We start from the raw sequence: 17,121 nt of genomic DNA on the forward strand, positions 1-17,121 counted from the left end.
TCGCCCCACCCCCGCGCGGGTGCGCCTGCGCCCGGCGCAGGTGAGCCAGGTGAGGCGGGGCCGCGGGGCGGGCGGAGCTGGGGCGGTGCGTGGGGAGAGGCCCGCACCTCCGCCGTGGCTGCCGGATTGGAACCACGGCAGCCGCTGAAACCTCCACAAGTTGTGGGAGACGGACCCATAGCCACCTGAAGTCTTTTCTTTTTTCACCTGACGTCTTTTTTGCCAATTATGGACGCAAGCCCCCACCAACGCATAACCCCATCCTTTGTGGAAGAAAGGTGTTTTAAAAATATTTTTATTGTGTTAAATATACAAATGTGCCTTTTAAAAATTAATTTATTGTCTAAGGTTTTACATATGTCTCCTTTTCCCCCAATTGACACCCTTTCCCACCACGGGCAAGGCCCCCCCTCTCGCCCCCCAGTGCCTGTGTCCAGTCCTTGGGTTGCTCTCTATCTTCCCTCCCACTCCTCCCTAACTTTTCCCCTACCATTTGTCTCTGGATCTATTCTTTTTTAAAATATATTTATATAAAAATATTTTTTTATTGATTTCAGAGAGGAAGGAAGAGGGAGAGAGAGAGAAACATCAATGATGAGGGAGAATTAATGATCAGCTGCTTTGTACTAGCCCACAACCTGGACATGTGCCCTTGACCGGAATCGAACCTGGGACCTTTGAGTCCACAGGTCGATGCTCTATTCACTGAGCCAAATTGGTTAGGGCTTGAGGGTTCCTTTTTCTCCACATCCTCTCCAGAACTTGTTTGTTGACTTGTTGATGATAGCACAAATGTACCTTTTTAAAAACCATTTTTAAGTGTACAGTTCAGTGACATTAAGTGCATTCACATTGTTGTTCAACATCACCATCATCCACCTCCAGAACTTTTCCATCTTCCCACAGTGAAACTGTCCCCATTGAACACTAATTCCTCCTCCCCCAGCCCCTGGTTCCCACCTTCTGTCTCTATAAATCTGACTCCTCTAGGGACATCATATATTGGGTCGGCAACTAAGTAATTGCGGATTTTTTAAAGAAAATCAAAGACAATTTTTTCATGGAACTAAATAACTTTATTCTGTAATGTATTGCCCATTTTGATCAATGATCTTTTGCCATCTTTCAGGCAGCATCATAATCCCACGTTCAAAAAACTTCTGGTTTTTATTAGCAAAAAACTGAATCAGGTACGATTTGACATCATCATCATTATTGAAATTTTTACCATTCAAGGAGTTTTGTAAAGATCGAAACAAAAAGTAATCAGATGGTGCAAGGTCAGGACTATATGGTGGATGTGGCAAAACATCCCAACCAAGCTCCATTAATTTTTGCCGAGTGACCAAAGATGTGTGTGGCCTTGCATTGTCATGATGGAATACAACACCTTTTTGATTTGTCAATTCGGGCCGCTTTTCTTCAACTGCATTGTTTAATTTCGTTAGTTATTCAATGTAGACATCAGAATTGATCGTTCGGTTGGGTGGTAAGAGTTCAAAGTAGACAATTCCTTTGTAATCCCACCAAACTGATAACAAAACCTTCTTTTCATGAATATCAGCTTTTGATGTTGTTTGAGTTGGTTCACCTGGCCTGCTCCACGATCTTTTCCACTTGATATTGTTGTAAACAACCCATTTTTCAACGCCAGTTATCAGTCGTTTTAAAAATGAATCATTTTCATTACGTTTCTTTAGCAAATCGCAGCTGCTAATGCATTGCGTTAACTGTGATTCTTTCAGTTCGTGAGGAACCCATGTATCGAGTTTTTGAACATAGCCAAGTTGTTTTAAGTGATTTTCAATGCATGTATGTGATACATGAAGCTTCTCTGCAATCTCACGTGTTGTACTGTGACAGTCCGAATTGATTATTGCTTTGATTAGGGCGTCATCAACTTCAACTGGACGACCAGAGCGTTTTTCATCTTTGAGTGAAAAATCACCAGAACGAAATTTGGCAAACCAATTTTGACACTGCCGTTCTTTTAAGGCTTCGTCACCATAAACAGCACATAACTTTTTATGAGCTTGCGATGCGTTTTTCCCTTTGCGGAAATAAAAAAGCAAAATATGACGAAAATGTTCCTTTTGATTTTCCATTTTTCAACGAACGCCAAACGAAAACTACAAAACAGATCAAAAAACTTTTTTTACTGATTAACAGCTGAATAGCCAACTATCAAATAACAAAATGTGTTTTACATTTGTACTGCGTCTGCAAACCTAAAAATTCAACTGAAGCCATATATGTGTGAAACCCGCAATTACTTAGCTGCCGACCCAATAACTGGAATCACACAGTATTTGTCCTGTTGTGTCTGGCTGATTTCACTCAGCATAAGGTCTTTAAGGTTCATCCATAGTTGTAGCAGGTGTCAGAATAGCCTTTCTTTTTAAGGCTGAATAATATTCCATTGTATGATGGACCCCATTTTGTTGGTTCATCCGTTGGTAGACGTTTGAATATTCCCACCTTTTGGCTCTTGTGAATAATGCTTTGATAATGGGGATAAAAATGATGGGTATAAAAATGATGGGTATAAAATAGCTTTGCTTTCAGTTCTTTTGGGCATCTTCCTAGAAATGGAATAGCTGGATTGAATGGTAATTCTATATATGATTTTTTTTTTTTTTTTTTTTTTTTTTTTAAGGAACCACTATGCTGTTTTCCACAGTGGCCGCACCATGTTATGAGAAATGTTATTTTAACACTAACTCTTCTAAAGATGTAAGTACGTGGCACTGAATCAAGGACGGTCATTGAAAGGGGGAAACGTTGACTTTATGTAAAATTCACCACATTGCTTTTCTCTTTGTCATGTCTTTGAGCACCGGTGTACATTTTGTGGTGGGGCGTACCTTTGGAAACCACGTGGGAAGAAACAGAGGGAAAGGCTCAGTCAGCATTTGTCTTCCGGGGTCCAGCCCAGGTCCCCTGGTCTCTCTGGCTCAGTCCTGCCCACTTCATGTCTGGCTGCCCCTCAGTTCTTTTAACAGTTAATTTGCAATGCTCTTTATGTGCTAGAGGCAGTGCTGGGCATCAGAGATACAATGTTTAAAAGATATGAGATATGCATAATTGCAGCCCAGCCAGCAGTAACTCAGTGATCGAGCATCGACCTATGAACCAGCAGGTCACTGTTGGAATTCTGCTTGGGGCACATGCCGGGGTTGCAGGTTTGATCCCACTGGGGGTCATGCAGGAGGCAGCTGGTCGATGATTCTCTCTTAATCATTGATGTGTGTGTGTGTGTGTCTCTCTCTCCCTTACTCTCTGAAATCAATAAAAATATTTTTAAAAATATATACGTAATTGCAAAATGTAACAATGCTCTAAAAATGCAAAAATGTAACCATAACCCTGATTAAAACTACTCGCAGACATGCCTGACTTCTACAATGTGGGCCTTTTTAGTTTTGCATCACACTGCTTCCACTCGCCCAGAATTCAGGAGAATGCTCTCTTGGCCTCAGATGATGCCATGACCTTTCCCAGCTCAGGGCATTTTCATCTTCTTCCTGTTCTGCAAATTGATCTCGCTAGCATATTTTATTTTAGGCTATATATGCCTATAATCCTTTTAAAAATTTGTCTATAGCTTACATATAATGAAACTGAGTGTTCAATTTCCTGAGGTTTTACCATGGTACGTACCCATGTGACCATTCCTGTAAACAATACGGAGAACATTTACATCGCTCCAGAGTTTCTTCCGTGCCCTATTCAGTTAATAATTCCCTCGCCCCACCTAGCAATAGTGTGCTGGTAAATGTTTAACAGCGGGCCTTAGAAATGAGGGTGGGGAGACACATTGACCTGTTGTTCCACCCATCTATGCATTCATTGGTTGCTTCTTGTATGTGCCCTGACAGGGATCGAACCCCAAACCTTGGCTTATTGGGACAACACTCTAACAAACTGAGCTACCCAGCCAGAGCCACATTGCACCATTATTGTGGTGTAAATATTTTCACCACAGCTGATTATCATGGAATTAGAAAGAATGTTAACAACAGACATCTATGAGCTAGGACAGTGGTTGGCAAACTCATTAGTCAACAGAGCCAAATATCAACAGTACAACGATTGAAATTTCTTTTGAGAGCCAATTTTTTTAACCTTAAACTTCTTTTTTTTAAAATATATTTTTATTGATTTTTTACAGAGAGGAAGGGAGAGGGATAGAGAGTTAGAAACATCGATGAGAGAGAATCATCGATCAGCTGCCTATTGCACACCCCCTACTGGGGATGTGCCCGCAACCAAGGTACATGCCCCTGACCGGAATCGAACCTGGGACCTTTCAGACCCTCTATCCACTGAGCCAAACCGGTTTCAGCTTAAACTTAAACTTCTTTTAATGCCACTTCTTCAAAATAGACTCAAAATAGTGCCCTTGACCAGAATCGAACCCAGAACCCTTTATCTGTAGGCTCTATCGGCTGACCCAAACCAGCTAGGCCTCATTTTGCCTTTTTTACTAGTTATGAATATTTTGTGGGCATGAAGAGGTTGGATCTGTCTTCCTCTCCAGCTTGTTAGAGTTGAAACGTCACAATAAATGCTACTGGAGTAAATATGGGTGTTCCTGTCCGTGGGGAGATACATTTCCAGCTAATTGCCTGTTTCTCAGCACTTGTGATAGAACACGAGGTTTGATTATGGAGGGTACAGTACAAACGCACGCCCTCCATCTCCTATGCTATCTTTATTAGTGAGCACATATCGCTCTGTAACTTCTCCCTGTTACATATCTCTCCTTATCATTGCTTCCAGTCACATTCTTAGTACGTCCGTTCCATGGTCCCAGAGACTTGGGTGGCTCTTAATCACTCTCCCCACCCCCAGGAAATAAATTTCTAATAGCTTTGCTGATAAATTCAATCCAAGGTGCTATTTATCTTGTTTGGGCAGAATCTGGTATTACTATGTGCACACACTTTCTCCACACGCACCTGAACTTCATTCTCTCCCCTGTGCGATGGATTAACTGGAAGAACGGCTGACCCCACCCTTTGGGAAGCAGTTTCCCATTCTCTGGAAAACTCCTGGCCCGGGAGTTCTCTTAGGCATTAACCTAGGAAACTCCTCCCTTTGTATGACCAGGAGACACGCACATGAATATTCTTGATGGCACACGTCCGGAAAGGACCCAAATATCCATCCACGGGAAATTATTTCTTAGTATAGTCTCACAAAGAGATACTAAGCAGCAGAAGGCTCACAAACAACAATATCATAAAAAGCTTTTGGAACTTGCTGAAACCGGTTTGGCTCAGTGGTAGAGCGTCGGTCTGCGGACTGAAAGGTCCCGGGTTCGATTCCGGTCAGGGGCATGTACATTGGTTGCGGGCACATCCCCGGTAGGGGGTGTGCAGGAGGCAGCTGGTCGATGTTTCTCTCTCATCGACGTTTCTGGCTCTCTATCTCTCTCCCTTCCTCTCTGTAAAAATCAATAAAATATATTTAAAAAATAAATAAACAAATAAACAAATAAAATATATTTAAAAAAAAAAAAAAAGCCTTAGGAACAGAGAAGACTCTCTGACACCATTTGTATACAATGAAAATGGCTCAATATCATTAGCCACTGGGGAAATGCAAGGTTTGAAATAAAATTTAAAATGCTGCCCTAACCGGTTTAACTCAGTGGAGAGAGGTTTGGCTCAGTGGATAGAGCGTCGGCCTGCGGACTCAAGGGTCCCAGGTTCGTTTCCAGTCAAGGGCATGTATCTTGGTTGCGGATACATACCCAGTAGGGAGTATGCAGGAGGCAGCTGATCAATGTTTCTCTCTCATTGATGTTTCTAACTCTTTCTCCCTCTCCCTTCCTCTCTGAAAAAGTCAATAAAACATATTTAAAAAATTTAATGCTGACAATACCAAGTGCCAGCAATGATGCTAAGCAACTGGGACTCTTAAGTCGCTGGTGGGAATACAAAATGGCCCCCCACCCCCCAAAAAAGACCTGGCAGTTTCTTAGGAAGTTAAGTACACGCTTACCACATGACCCAGACATCCCACTCCTGCGTATTTACCCAAGAAAAATGAACTTGTAGATTCACACAAACACCTGAACATGAGTGTTCATAAAACTTTGTTTATAATTGGCCCCAAGCTGGAAGCAACCCAAATGTCCTTCACTGGGTTAAATCATAAACAAATTGTGGGTTAATTTCACATAATGGGATACTACCATGTTTCCCCAAAAATAAGACATCCTCTGAAAATAAGACCTACTTACAGGTTTCCTTCTGAGTGAAATATAAGGCATCCCCCCGAAAATAAGGCCCCCTCAGGCTCTGTCTCAGAATGCTATTGCTAAACATGAGAGATTTGGTCCACTGATTCTGAAAGAAATGGAGTCACAAGAAATTCACCAGGAAATTCAGGAATTGGATTGTTATGATGATGTTCCAGAAGATGATGACATGATTGTCATTGAATAAATGAGTAAATTCTTGATACTGTAGGATTCACAGCTTGTCTGGTTTGTGTTGACAACTACTGTACTACCGTACCATATACAGGTAATAAATCACCTTCCCCTGATGGCTGGGTTGCCTCCCACCCCTGAGGGCTCCTGGGCTGTGAGAGGGGACAGGCAGGGCAGAGCCCCCCCCCCCCCAAGCATGAATTTCCATGCACCAGGCCTCTAGTTCAGTAATAAAAAGGAACAAACTGTGGGATACATGCACCGACTTAGGTGAAGTTCAAAGGCCATGTGAAAGAAGACAGTCTCAAAGAACATAGTAACTGGGTTCCTGTTATGACATCCTCTTTTTCTCTTTTTTCACGTGCCTGTGGGGCAATGCCATGGTCGTGCTCCCTGAAGAAGAGAGTGTGCCTGGCGTTCTTCGAATGACAAAATTATAAAGAACAGAGATTGCCAGGTGTCAGGACTTGGGGAAGGTTATGGCTATGAGGAATTTTCTTTTTTTTAATTTTTAAATATATTTTTATTTATTTCAGAGAGGAAGGGAGGGAAAGAGAGGTAGAAACATCAATGATGAGAATCATTTATCAGCTGCCTCCTGCACATCCCCTACTGGGGATGGAGCTGGCAACCGGGAAGTGTCCTTGACCGGAATTGAATCTGGGAATCCTTCAGTCCACAGGCCGACACTCCATCCACTGAGCCAAACCGGCTAGGGCAAGGAATTTTCTTTGAGGTGATGGAAATGTTCTGTATTCTGATTATGGTGGTGGTGACTGAATCTCAACATGTGACCCATTTCTATGGTCCTGTACACATTACAAAAGAATGAGTGCATGTAAAAGCTGGTGGAATCAATAATGTCTGTGGTAGCAGTGTGAATTCTCTGGTTTGGGTATTTCCTCTAGCTCTATAGGATATTATCTTTGGGAAAGCTGCATGAAGGGTACAGGTGAATTTCTGTATTATTTTTTACAACTTTTTATAAAAAATTGACTGTCTATACTAATTGACTGTCATGCCCTCACAAAGATGGCGGTGCCCATTCCTCTCAGCCCTGCGGGGGGCACCTGGCACATCTGGCCGCTCCATGCGCGTGCTTCGGAGTGCCCGTCTCCTCAGGCCCCCAGCCGCCCAGGGCCACCCGAGGCAAACAAACAAGGACAATATGGCAGTTCCTCAAAAAATTACACAGAACTACCATTCTACCCAGTAATTCTACTTCTGAGTATACATCTAAGAGAACTGAAAGCAAAGACTCAAACTGATACTTACACACTCATATGTGTAGCAGCATAGTTCACAGTAGCCAAAAGGTGGGAACAAACCAAGCACCCATCAGCAGATGAGTGGACGAACAAGATGTCCATCCAGAGTATTATCAGCCTTTAAAAGGAAGGCTATTCTGACAGCTGCTATCACGTGGATGAGCCTGAGGACATGCCCAGTGAAATAAAGCAGTCACAAAGGGACTATTCCCATGATTCCCTTTACAGGTGGTCCCTAGAGAAGTCAAATCCATAGAGACAGAAAGCAGAATGGTGGGTTCTGGGAGCTGGGGGAGAGGGAAGAGGAACAGTTAATTGGTACTGGGTTTCCTTTGGGGCAATGACAATGTTCGATAGAGCTGATGGTCACAAAACATTGTGAATGTACTAAATACAGCTGAATCCTTCATTATGCAAGCTTTTAATTTAATTCTCATCTGTTTTTGCTATTTTTGTTATTGTATCTGTTTGGTGGAAACAGTGTATGATGATGAGCTATTTACTGCATATCTTTCAACTTTGTATTATTGACATCACACTGGCAGCTAAAATGGGCCATGTTGGAGGCATTTACACCATGGAAATTGGCAAATGTTACAAATGGGGATTGACTTACTGTGTTTTTGATTTCCTAGATCCGCGGTTGGCAAACTGCGGCTTGCGAGCCACATGCGGCTCTTTGGCCCCTTGAGTGTGGCTCTTCCACAAAATACCACAGCCTGGGCAAGACTATTTTGAAGAATTGGCGTTAGAAGAAGTTTATGTTTAAAAAATTTGGCTCTCAAAAGAAATTTCAGTCATTGTACTGTTGATATTTGACTCTGTTGACTAATGAGTTTGCCGACCACTGGCCTAGATCAAGGGTCAAAAAAATTTTTTTTAAACGAGAGAAGCTCTTTATTTTTTATTTATTGAATGATTATAGAGAGAGAGGAAGTGAGGGGGAAAGGAGGGGGGAGAGAGAGAGAGAGGGGAGAGAGAGAGAGAGAGAGAGAGAGAGAGAGAGAGAGAGAGAGAAAGAAAGAAACATTTACTTGTTTTATTTACCCATGCATTCATTGGTTGTTTCTTGTATGTGCCCTGACCACAGATTGGCATATGGGGCCGATGCTCTAGCCAACTGAACTGCCCAGCCAGGGCAAGGTCAAAAAAAATAATTTTTGGTAAAGGATCAGATAGTAAATTTTTTCTGCTTTGTAGGCTCTCTATTGTAACTACTCAACAGCCCCAGAAAATACTAACCAAATGGTGTGGCTCTGGGCCAATAAAACTTTATTTGTACAAACAAGTGGAAGGCTATAGCATACCAACCTCTGGTTTAGGCTTTAAAAAATGATGGATAAAAGTTAATAATTCTAAAATGTGTCATAGTGTCTACAGTTGTTAGATTGTGAATAGCACAGAAAAATGGGGAAATATTTCCAGTACTTAAAAGTTTTATCTGATACATCAAAGAAGATATATTATTGATGAACAAGTGAAATTCCAACATATGTCTTCACTGTCATGTCACTTATTAATGCAAATGAAAATATTGCAAAAAAAAAATATTGCTAACATTCATGTCAGACATTTGTTACCTTATTTGCAACCAAAGGTTGGCCATGGTAATAAGAGTTTAGCAAAAATTAACAAAAACAGCTTAGCCAGTGTTGCTTAGTGGTTGGAGCATTGGTGTGTGTACTACAGGGTTTAAAGGTTCAATGCCTAGTCAAGGACATGTACTTGGATTGCAGGTTTGATTCCTGGCCTGGTCGGGGTGCATGTGGGAGGCAACCAATGGGTGTGTCTCTCTCACATCAATGTTTCCTCTCTCTCTCTCCATCCCTCCTCTTCCCCCTACCCCTCCTTCCAGGGAGGAAAAGTAGAAAATGAAAGGAATTTGACTAGGGGAGAGGAGGGTAGTAGATGGGAATTATTTTTTGCTTTCCTATTCATTTATGTCATAGCACTAATATTTGGTAATAAACAGATGTTTGTTTTCTTGTTAATTTTTTTATTGAGACATCATGTAAATGTAAAATCTGCCATTTAAAAGTACACAATTCAGTGGTTTTTAGTCTATTCACTGGGTTGTGCAACCATCACCACTTTCTAATTCTGGAACGTTTTCATCATTCTCGAAAGAAACTCCATCCTTATTAGCAGCCACAACCCAGCCTCTCCCCCAACCCCTAGCAACCATGAGTCTGTTTTTGTCTCCACGGACGTGCACTGGCTTTTGCCACCAACTTGTGACTGTGCCAATAAAATGCCTCCCAAAGGGATGAAGTCAAATGTAATGTCTTAATTACTCTGATCAAAGTCCAAACTCAAGGTATCTAGAAAGAACATGACTTTTTTTAACAGGGGCAATTGAAAATCTCCTGGGCTTGCCAGATAGGTGTGTGCAGATTTCTCTCAAGGTTGATAGCTCAGGTGACCTTCAGTCTATGGAGGTCTTTGTCAGTGCCTTTGCTGTGTTTCCTCTGAAGCACAGGAGTTACTGTTTGAATAATTTGGCAAAGGTGTGGAGCCTTGAAAAATTTATTTCAACCTTCTGGGCCTCAGTTTTCGCTTTGGCAGCATGATTTTCTCCTTTGACGTTAAAGCAGGACGTGGTGTGTTTTCTCCGTAAAAAACCAGGTAGTGCCCTGGCTGTTGAGTGTGGGCCTGAGGATTGAAGGGTCCCAGGTTGGATTCCAGCCAAGGGCACATACCGGGTTGCAGGCTCAATCCCCAGTAGGGGGCATGCAGGAGGCAGCCGATCAATGATTCTCATCATTGATGTTTCTATCTATCTCTCCCTCTCCCTTCCTCTCTGAAATCAATAAAAATATTTTTTAAAAAGACCAGATAGTAAATATTTCCAGCTTTGATGGTCTGATGGTCTCTTTCGCAAGTCCTTGACTCTGCCTTTGTAGCAGAAACAGCCACAGATGCTGTATAGACATATGGGTGTGGCTGTGTGCCAATAAAACTATTTGTGGACACCGAAATGTGAATTTTATATCATTTTCAGTGTCAGAAAATACCCTTTTAAAATATATATGCATTTTTATTGATTTCAGAGAGGAAGGGAGATGGGGAGAGAGAAACATCAATGGTGAGAGAGAATCATTGTTCAGCTGCCTCCAGCATGCCCCACACTGGGGACTGAGCTCACAACCCAGGCATGTGCCCTAACTGGGAATTCAACTGGTGACCTCCTGATTCATAGATTGATGCTCAAACACTGACCCACACCAGCCAGGGTCAGAAAATATTCTTAACGTGTGTGTTTTTTTCCAACCAGTTGAAAAAATGTTAAATTTGCCGAAACCGGTTTGGCTCAGTGGATAGAGCGTCGGCCTGCGGACTGAAAGGTCCCAGGTTCGATTCCGGTCAAGGGCATGTACCTTGGTTGCGGGCACATCCCCAGTGGGGGGTGTGCAAGAGGCAGCTGATGGATGATTCTCCCTCATCGATGTTTCTAACTCTCTATCCCTCTCTCTTCCTCTCTATAAAATATCAATAAAATATATTTTTAAAAAAAGAAAAATGTAAAATTTGCTCTTAACCTGCAGGCATGAGTTGGATTTGGCCCATTGGCCATCCATATGTTGCCAACTTCTGATGGTATCATTTATATTGGAAGGTATTTGGGGTATAACACATGTTCATGGGAAAATGCAAATCAAAACCACCATGAAAAATCACTTCACCTGTTAGAATGGCTATTATCAGTAAATAAATTAAAAAATAAACCCACACTGTTGGTGAGGATATAGAGGAAAGGGAACCTCGTGCACTGCTAGTGGGATTGTAAATTGGTGCAGGCATTATGGAAAATAGTATGAAGGTTCTCAAAAAATTAATATTAGGTATATCATACCAGCCAACAATTCCACATCTGGGTATTTATCCAAAGGCACGAAAATCCTAATTCCAAATGGTATATACACCCCCTATATTCATTGCAGCATAATTTATAATAGCCAAGATATGGAAGCAACCATCAATAGACGAGGGAATAAAGAAGATGTGCTCCATCCATATACTAGAATATTCCACAGCAATAAAAAAGAGTGGAGACTTAACATTTGCAACAACATGGATGGACTTGGAGGGTATTATGCTAAGTGAAATAAGCCAGACAAAGACAAATATTGTATGATTTTACTTATATGTGAAATCTAAAAAACAAAACAAATGAACAAACAAAACAGATACAGATACAGAGAATAAACTGTTGGTTACCACAGGGAGGAAGGGTAGGGTGAGTGGCTAAAATTAGTGAAGGGGTTAAGAGGAACAAATTTCCAGTTATAAAAGAAATAAATCCACTCTAGCCAGTTTGGCTCAGTGGATAGAGCATCAGCCCTCAGACTGAAGGGTCCTGGGTTCTATTCTGGTCAAGGGCACATATCTCGATTGCAAGCTCGACCCTGGAGGCAACCAATTGATGTGTCTCTCTCACATCAGTGTTTCTCTCTGTGTGTCCTTCTCCTCCCTTCCACTCTCTCTAAAAATCAATGGGAGAATATCATCGGGTGAGGACTAACAACAACAAAAAGTGCTATGCAAAAGCAAGATGGGTGTTTGCAGCAGAATCGGATGGGATCAAAGAAGCTTGAGTCTGCTGGGTGGGCTGGTTAATGTGTAACAAGAGGTTCTGAGGAGGAAAACCCCTACTTTTTAGCATTTGCCGTTTCCTGTGGTGTAAATACTCCCACTGTGGCCAATTGCAAGCTACCCATGTAATGTCACTGAACACGGCATTAGACAGAGCTGTGTATCTTACCAGCCAGAGCCAGCACACTCTATACTTGAGTCTTTTGTTTTGATCCCAAAATTCTGTTAGTCTAGGTATGTGCATCACTTACTCTGTCCTATTTCGTTACTGTGAAATGCAAGTCCTTGCAGGTGTCAAATGAAATGATGCAGGTTGAAACACTTGGGGGAACAAAGAATGGCATGCTATCCAAGCAAGATACAGTTAAAAAGCATAAATTAAGATGTTGTAGGTATATATATAAAGGGGCTTTGGAAAGTAACAACACTGGTCAAGAGTGTTGACATCTTTGGTTTAATTCATTGAAAACCCTTCGAGGGTGTAAGCATGGTGGGATAGTGGGATTCTGACCCCAGGAGGGGGAAGCCCTGGAGGCCTTGGCAGGTGACAGGTGGCAGAATTAGGGCAAGGAGGAGACATCAAATTCAACTCCCACTTCCCCGGAGACCATGGAAGGAGGTTGAAGAGGCAGTTGCTTGTGGTGTCCAGGAGAGGGCGCCAATACCGAACTCCAGTCTCCCCCAGCCCCAGACCCTGTGTAGGAAGGAGAGGGGGTCTGCCATGAGGCTTGTTGGGAAGAAAGGGAGGGTGGTGTCTGTCTTTGAACCTAGAAGCCCCCCACTATGCTTTCAGAGTTGGAGGTTTGGAAGAGAGGAGTTAACAAATTGGGGCAGGTGTCTGCAAACTATCTTTTGAAAAAGTTTTCTTTTAAAATATGTTTTTGTTTTTTTATTTTAGAGAGGAAGGGAGAGGGAGAGAGAGAAACATCAATGATAAGAGAGAATCATTGATTGGCTGCTTCCTGCACGCCCCCCACTGGGGATGGAGCCCACAACCCCCTGCAAGTGCCCTGACCAGTTATCAAACAGTGACCTCCTAGTTCATAGGTCGACACTCAACCCCTGAGCCACACCAGTTGGGTTGCAAACTTTTTTCTTATAGCAAATACTTTCTCTGTCACGATTGGTCAGCTTTGTGCTTCTAGTTCTAAAACAGCCATGACTACATGTCCACAAATAGGCCTGGCTTCATGCCAGTGAAATTTTATTTTAGGAGACTGAAATTTGAATTTCATGTAATTTTCCTGTGTCACAAAATAATTTTTTCTTTATTTTTAACCATTAAAAATGCAAAAACTGCTCTTTGCTCTCAGGTATAGCTTATCAATGGAGCATCAGTGATAATAAAATTTTGTTTGACACTTACTAGGTATCAGGTATTAAATGCTTAAATTCAGTGGACTCTATAGCTCATTTAATACCCAGAGTAGATCTTTTTTTTTTTTTTTTTTTTTTTAACACCTTCTCCTCTATAAGACAGGAAGTTTCAGTGATGATTATGAAAAGCAATACATAATTATTGCCAAAGAAGAAATAGAGTGAATTAAAATTTTCTTTATTGGACATCACATATATAATCATGCCAATAACATACAGAAATAGATTTCACTGACCAGTCAAGAAAAAAAGTAATGAATGAATACTGTTTAATTCTACTATTTAATTTAAAGAAATAATTTTCTTTTTTTCTGCAAAAAGCTTTAGTGTTTCCTTTTGGTCCAAAGCAAGGGAGAGGGTTCAGGGTGGTTAAAAGAATGGCTGGTGGTTTTGGGGAGAGGCTCAGACAGAAGCCAGACCCCGGGGGAATGCAGAGGGGCCCCTCAAAGGCCTCTGGGCTCCAAAGGCTCCTGGTCGTGCTTGAGGGTGAGCCTCTGGAAGAGATACTCACCCAGCCCAGCCCGGCCTGGGGGCTGGCCAGTCTGCGGAGGTTTATCACGCAGTCGCCCATCTTCTTGATGAGTTTCACCTCCTCATCCAGGAAGTGGTTCCCCAGGAAGTGACAGAGATGAGGGAGGGTCTGCGTGGCAGAACCCAGGGCCCGCAGCTCCAAAAGGACCTGGTTCGGACTCCTCTGCAAGGCCACGGCAGCTTCCAGGGCATCCTGAGCTTTGCCCACTCATCTTGGGAGGCTTCAGCCTGTCCTGGAAGAGAACGCGGCCTTGGCGCTGGTTTGCATCTTTAAGAGATGCTCGGAGCCCTCGTGCTGCTTCTTCACCAACTTGAGGAAGAAGTGGCCCACGCCCTCCAGAGCCACATCCTTGTGGTCAAAATAGCACCCAGAGGGAGGGAGGGGAGGAGGCCCGCGGGTGCAGGGTGGCCAGGCGGTTAACGGCAGCCTCCACCTCAGTGGAATCGTTCTGACGAATGTGGGAGCTCATGGCAGTTTGGCAATGAGTTAAGGTAGAAAAGAAGGGGTGTTGGCTGATCTCGGAGGTGGTTCTGAAGCTGGTGATGGAAAAGATGATGGAGGTGGTCAGAGGCTGGAAGAACAGGCATCCCTGGGTCTGTTCCATCCAAACATTGTTGAAGCAAGAGACAGAGCCAGGACTGCGGAGGGCACTGTTTCTGAATTGATTTTTAAAACACTTTAAATTAATTTTAGAGAGAGGAAGGAAGAGAAACATTGATACGAGAAAGAAGCATGATTGTTTGCCTTCCGCACAGGGCCCAACTGGGGATTGAACACACAACCTGACCAGGAATCAAACCCTTGACCTTTCGGTATATGGGATGGTGCTCCAACCAACTGAGCCACACCAACCAGGGCTCCATTAATTAATATTTTTGGAGCAAAACTTGTCTTTACATACTAGTCTGTTACAGTAATGAATAATAACATGACAATTTAGTAAATAAATAAATAACAGTTTAAAGAAGACATTTCCATTTAAAAAATATGGCTAAGTCTTGACTGGTTTGGCTTAGTGGATAGAGAGCATTGGCTGCAGACTGAAGGGTCCCAGGTTCGATTCCGGTCAAGTGTATATACTTTGGTTGTGGGCACATCCTCAGTAGGGAGTGTGCAGGAGGCAGCTGATCAATGTTTCTCTCTCATTGTTGTTTCTAACTATCCCTCTCCTTTCCTCTCTGTGAACAATCAATAAAATATATTTAAAATAAAATAAAATATAAAAAGATATGGCTCAGCCCTGGCCTCTGTGACTCAGTTGGTTGAGCATCATTTCATGCACTAAAAGGTCACCGGTTTGATTCCTGGTCAAGGCACATACCCAGGTTTTGGGTTCAGTTCCTGGTCAGGGTGCATGCAAGAGACAATCAATAGGTGTTTCTCTCTCACATTGATGTTTCTTTCTCCCCCTCCTTTTCTAAAATTAATAAAACATATTTAAAAATAAAAGATGTGGCTCAAATCCAGGAAAGAAATTTTGTGTTTGAATTAAGATTTGAGCTTACCAAATAAAAATGATATAATTTACAGTTGGCTCCTTGTTTAAAATTGCAAATACGGATGGATTCTTCAAGTGATCAGACAGAATAAAGGACGTGAAATTGCTCAAACTCAATTTTTTTGCATTTGAAATCACAGGGCCATCATTGTTTATTTAGAATCTACTGCTTAAACAGAATGTGTGACATGAACTGTGCCCAAAGAGAACTCTAAGGATTCTGAATTGTTAAGAATTAATTCTCAAAATGAGCATATGTAGCCACTGTGTGTCCAAATGTCTAATAAAGAGTCCTCAAAACTCACTTCCCTGTAGAATACAATGCTTATTAAAGGATAATTCATAAGACTGTGCTCATTCACGGCTTACTAAACATCGGCAGTAACCACAGCGATTGTTTACACCAGCGATTTTCAACCAGTGTGCCACAGCAATTTTTAAAACATGCAGTGCTTGCCTATTTAGTCAGGGGCACTGATCTCTTTTCCCTTAGATTGTCAAAAAAAATAAATGACAACAGCCAGCACAACAATAGCTCAGTAGTTGGAGTGTTGGTCCTCATACCAAATGGTCTTGGGTTTGATTCCTGGTCAAGGGCATGTACTCGACTTGTGGGTTCGCTCCCCACTCCTGGTCAGGCATGTGCATGGAGGCAACCAGTCGATGTGTCTCTCTCACATCAATGTTCCTCTCTCTCCCTCTCTCTCTCTTTCTCTCTTTTACTCTCCTTCCTTCCCTCCCTTCCACACTCTCTAAAATGCAATGGAAAAAATATCCACTAGTGAGGATTAACAAAACGAAGAAAATTATAAATTATACTTACTTATTTTTTTTGTCAGATTAGCAAAAACATAATATATTTATGGCATGCCACAGAATTTTAGTATTTATGTGTGCCATGAGATGAAAAAGATTGGACATTGCTGACAAACCAGGGCTTGCTGGCCAAACCCAGCCCAATGTCTATTTTTGTAGGAACTAAGGATTTTTTTTTAACTGGTTGGAGGAAAAAATCAAAAGGAGAATAATATTTCACAACATGTGCAAAGTAAAGAAGATTTGGATTTCAGCATCCACATCTCAAGGTGACTGGCACACAACCACACTCCGCATTCATGAATTGTCTGCCAGCTGCCGGTCCCCGTCCGGCCTGCACAGCTGAGAATATTTACTCTCTGGCTCTTGACAGAAAAAGTTTGTTGACCTCTGGTTTATACCAATAACAGACTTTTTAGGGGGAGAGTATTTTATTACTGACATGATTCAGAATTGCCTATACACAGCGATAATAGAAAAGCAACTAATAAAATAGGGTTTATTCTCTTTTTTGAATTTTCAAAAGACAGTACCCCCCTTCATTGATAACTCCTGTTATCACTGCATCTTTGGTACGCCAGTGCTTACAGGTAGG

The 17,121-nt window shown here is 42.1% G+C and overlaps 1 protein-coding gene and 1 pseudogene across 2 annotated transcripts in view; one reads left to right on the top strand and one right to left on the bottom strand.

Moving 5' to 3' along the window:
* Window positions 1-21: 21 nt before the first annotated feature.
* The window catches only part of CREB3L3 (cAMP responsive element binding protein 3 like 3), a 37,144-nt gene continuing 20,044 nt past the window's right edge, over window positions 22-17,121 (top strand). The window contains exons 1-2 of the mRNA XM_084883614.1: window positions 22-278; window positions 2,657-2,733. The gene's annotated coding sequence lies outside the window, so the exon portion shown is untranslated. The remainder of the gene's footprint in view (window positions 279-2,656; window positions 2,734-17,121) is intronic.
* On the bottom strand, window positions 12,758-14,681 carry LOC311623337 (ferritin light chain-like; annotated as a pseudogene). The gene is made up of 2 exons (XR_014797056.1): window positions 14,192-14,681; window positions 12,758-12,997 (listed from the first exon to the last, which is right to left on the bottom strand). The product of XR_014797056.1 is annotated as a ferritin light chain-like (transcript).

Source organism: Pipistrellus hanaki (assembly GCF_964339955.1).
Source record: "Pipistrellus hanaki genome assembly, chromosome: 5".
Taxonomy (NCBI): domain Eukaryota; kingdom Metazoa; phylum Chordata; class Mammalia; order Chiroptera; family Vespertilionidae; genus Pipistrellus; species Pipistrellus hanaki.